The sequence below is a fragment of the Myotis yumanensis genome, unplaced genomic scaffold, assembly GCF_028538775.1.
Source record: "Myotis yumanensis isolate MYYU_CA2020_CCGP unplaced genomic scaffold, mMyoYum1.0.hap1 SCAF_4, whole genome shotgun sequence".
Lineage (NCBI taxonomy): Eukaryota > Metazoa > Chordata > Mammalia > Chiroptera > Vespertilionidae > Myotis > Myotis yumanensis.
Window position 1 is genome coordinate 81,367,830 of NW_027223755.1, and position 4,021 is coordinate 81,371,850.

Below are 4,021 nucleotides of genomic sequence, written 5' to 3' on the forward strand. Positions count from 1 at the left end.
CTTCCACCATCCTGCCCCCCGCCCTCCTTAGGTCTCAGTTCCAGTTGACCTGATCGGTACAGGCATAATGGTCTCTGCCCTCCTTGCCCCAAACCACGCTTCCCTCATAAGGGCGAGGAGGGATGGGGCAACTGGACCGCCCCCACCTAGAGCTCAGCCTCTGGCCCCTACCTCTCTATCCTGCCCTGTCCCCATGCTGAGGAGGCACCCACCTGGGAAGCTGGGAATGTGGGTGCCCCTGGCAGGGATGATCAGCTGGGGCAGGTCCTGTGAGAGGGCCGTCCTGTCTTCCCAGGACTTGAGCCCCATGGTGGCCTCTTATGGGTCAGAGAGGCGTGGTCTGGGGGATTAGGGGTGTAGCCCAGGGTATCTGTATCTGAGAAGTATCCCCACCCTCAGTGCTCCTACCAGGCACTGAAGGCAGCAGGCTGAGGCTAGAGCTGGTTTCAGAACAGTCTCTGTCTTGGTCACAGTCTTCACCCCTCACAAAACAGCACAGAAGCCCCATCCATCCACGCCCAGGCTTTCCATGGGGCTAAGAGCAGGGCCCAGGGGAGTGAGGCCCATTTGGGACACATGATCTCCCCAGCTCCCTGCAGTCCTCTCTTGGGAGGCATCAGGAGCCAGACAGATATGGCAGCTCCCACCTAACTTTGGGACCTTGAACAAGTTATGACACCTCTGAGCCTCAGTTTCTTCATCTCTAAGAGAAATAATTATAATACTTCATAGGATTGACACTGAATCTGTCATTTAGGTACTCAATCTTTATTTGGATGGATGGATGGATGGATGGATGGATGGATGGACGGACAAATGAATGAACAGAAAGGTGACTAGGATGGTGAGGGATCTGGAAACCAGACCAAATATACCATAGCAACCTTATTTTCTAAACATCTCACCTTGCCTGATCCAGACATGCCTAAGGGCTCTCCTCTTTTCCTACCTCCATCTATGAATGTTTCACCACTTTGCTCTCACTGTTTCTGGCCAATAAAACAGGAGGGAAGGTCTGCTGAGAGGCTGCAGAGAAGGGGCTCCCCAGAGAGACAGACACTAGAAGAAATAGCCCCTTTCTGCCTCTGGATATTGTCATGTTGCATTGTGACACCCAGTACAGCGTCTTGTGACCATGACGGAAACTGGCCCAAGGACAACGACAGCGATGAGGACTGTAGAGCAGAGGATTCCTAAACTGTTGGTCACACCATGCTGGCCACCCACCCTGCCTCTGGATTTCTTTCCCTTGAACATAATGAATGTCCTTATTTGTTAAGCCAATGAGAGTTGGGGTTTTGTTACTTGAAGCTGAATGCATTCTACATGACCTTCTCCCCAGACCTGACTTGCATCACTCCCCATCACTGGTCAGCAGAACCCCCACTCATATGCCCAACCCTGGGCTTCGTTCTCAGGACCGCAAGATGACCCAGGCTCTGTACCTGTCTTGGTAAACCTCATAGTTTTGAAGGGAGGGACTGGCAGGTAATTAGATGGCTACAAGCTTGTGAATAGAGGCTGAGGGTGTCTGGGGAGGGACAGACTAACTGTCCTGGGCAATTTGAGAAGGGTTCTGGGAGTTGGCATTTGTGGTCGGAGTCTTACAGACAGACAAAAAGAATGTGTTTCAGGCAGAGCTATCAGGGTCAATGAAGATGTGCAGTTTGCTAAGAGAACATCTGGTGGGGTTCATTTAGGCCCATTGGGGAGGAGGGGAGTGGTGAGCAACATGTACATTTTAGATCAGAAGAACCTAAGTCTTCAGGAGAGAAGTGACAAGGATCTCACCCGGGTAGGGCCGGTGGTGAGAACTGGTGAAAGAGGCATTGTAGAGGCCCAATACTAGGCCTCAGAGACTGAGGGAGAGAGTGAGCATGAAGGAGGAGGGCAAGGATTAGGCTAGGTACTTGGTATGTAAGGGAGGGCTGGTGGCTGTGTAAGTCTTGGGCAGATGTCTGACTATAGGACAAAGGCATAAGGTCCACCGTAATGAGAAGGTATCTTTATTATTTAAAAATGTATATTTTTATTGGTTTCAGAGAGGAAGGGAGAGGGAGAGAGAGATAGAAATATAAATGATGAGAGAGAATCATTGATTGGCTGTCTCCTGCATGTCCCCACTGGGAATCAAGCCCACAACCTGGCCATGTGCCCTGACCGGGAATTGAACCATGACCTCCTAATTCATAGGTCGACACTCAGCCACTGAGTCACATCCGATGGGCTGAGAAGGTATCTTTAGACTGAAAAATGAGGCAATGCAAGCAACTCTATAGAATATAACAACTTATTATAGGGTAATTTACTTACAGAAAGATTGGGTCAGAGCAGACAGATGACCTAGCAGTCCTCAAAGATTATTCCCCACTAACATACCCCTGTTACAGTATTTTTAAAAATATTTTTTATTGATTTTTTACAGAGAGGAAGAGAGAGGGATAGAGAGTTAGAAACATCAATGAGAGAGAAACATAGATCAGCTGCCTCCTGCACACCCCCTACTGGGAATGCACCCGCAACCAAGGTACATGCCCTTGACCGGAATCAAACCTGAAACCCTTCAGTTCACAGGCCGATGCGCTCTATCCTCTGAGCCAAACCGGTTAGGGCTGTTACAGTGTTTTTATAGTATAGTTCAGTTACTAATGATTGACAAGACAAAGAATACAATACAAACCAGAGGCCATACCTTTTGGGGGTCTTGTGATAGATGGTTGTTTATGATCAATACTATCACTAGGCAAATACTAACAAACATATTTATGACTACTTTCGTTGTTAATCCTCACCTGAGGATATTTTTTCATTTGTTTTTAGAGAGAATGGAAGGGAGGGGGAGAGATCCAGAGAGCGAGAAACATGGATGTAAGAGAGACATATTGATTGGTTGCTTCCCACACAAGCCCCAACCAGGGTCAGGGATTGAGCCTACAGCTGAGTTACCTTGACCAGAATTGAATCTGGGACCCTTTGGTCTGCAGGCTGATGCTCTATCCACTGAGCCAAATTGGCTAGGCTGGCTACTTTTTTTTTTTTCTGTAAGGGGTCAAGGACAGTGGGTTACACCTGCCATCCCAGTGGGGTTACCTACAGCCCCCCTCTCCCCAGTGCCCTGGTAGGGACGATCATTTGCAGAGTTATCAGCCCACTGAGGGGATCCACATGGGCCCCAGCTCCCAACTCATGGACAGGCAACTGCAGGGAGCGAACCTCTAGCAGCCCACCCGGCCCAAACTGACCAAGCCCCTCCTGCTCCTGAAAGTGCTCTGCTTGTCTCAGGGTCCTTGGAGTGTGGGTGCTCATGTGTGAGGTGGCTCCGACTGCCCACCCAGGGCCACGGGGAGCTCACACCGGCGTGTGGTTCTCAGCCTGGGATTCGCACACCTGCCCACCCACCCAGGGACTGCTGCTAAGAAGTCCCAGCCCAGCCCTACGAACTCATTTCCAGGCAGGAGACCCTATGCAGGTCAGTCCCATGCGTTTGCCATGTGCATCTGCACCCACCCCACAGAACAGCCTCATCGTCCAGAGAAAAAGGAAAAGCGAAGTGCTGAGGGTCTCACATGGAACACAAACGCCAGACGGCCAGGTGCGCCAGGAATGTCAGGCTACAAATCATTCTCAGTGCTCACTGTTCTGAGCACTGCGCGTAGAAATAGCCACTTCTTCTGTGCCCCGATGCCACAGGTGCAGCACGGCAGCCGCATCTGTGGTGCCAGCAGGTCCAGCACCTACAGGGCAGGGGCTGGCTACTTTTTAATGGAACACAGACACTCATCGACTAGAAGGCTTTGAGATGCTTGCTGAGGACAATGAGGTTGGTCAAAGGTCACACAGCATGACACAAACCCGCTACACAGAGATGATCATTCTGTTGTATAGTCCCCTCCCACAGAATATCAGGACTGGCCTATGTGACCACCACAGAATACACAGAAAGGATGATAGGTGACTCCCAAGCCAGGTCATAAAAGTCATGGAAACTTCTAACTTAGTCTCTTGGATCTGGAGGAGCCAG

At 50.3% G+C, this 4,021-nt stretch overlaps 1 non-coding gene across 1 annotated transcript; it reads right to left on the reverse strand.

Moving 5' to 3' along the window:
- Window positions 1-3,601: 3,601 nt before the first annotated feature.
- Window positions 3,602-3,737, reverse strand: LOC139009652 (small nucleolar RNA SNORA43). The gene has a single exon (XR_011471373.1). It is a non-coding gene; the product is annotated as a small nucleolar RNA SNORA43 (small nucleolar RNA).
- Between the last annotated feature and the right edge of the window lie 284 nt (window positions 3,738-4,021).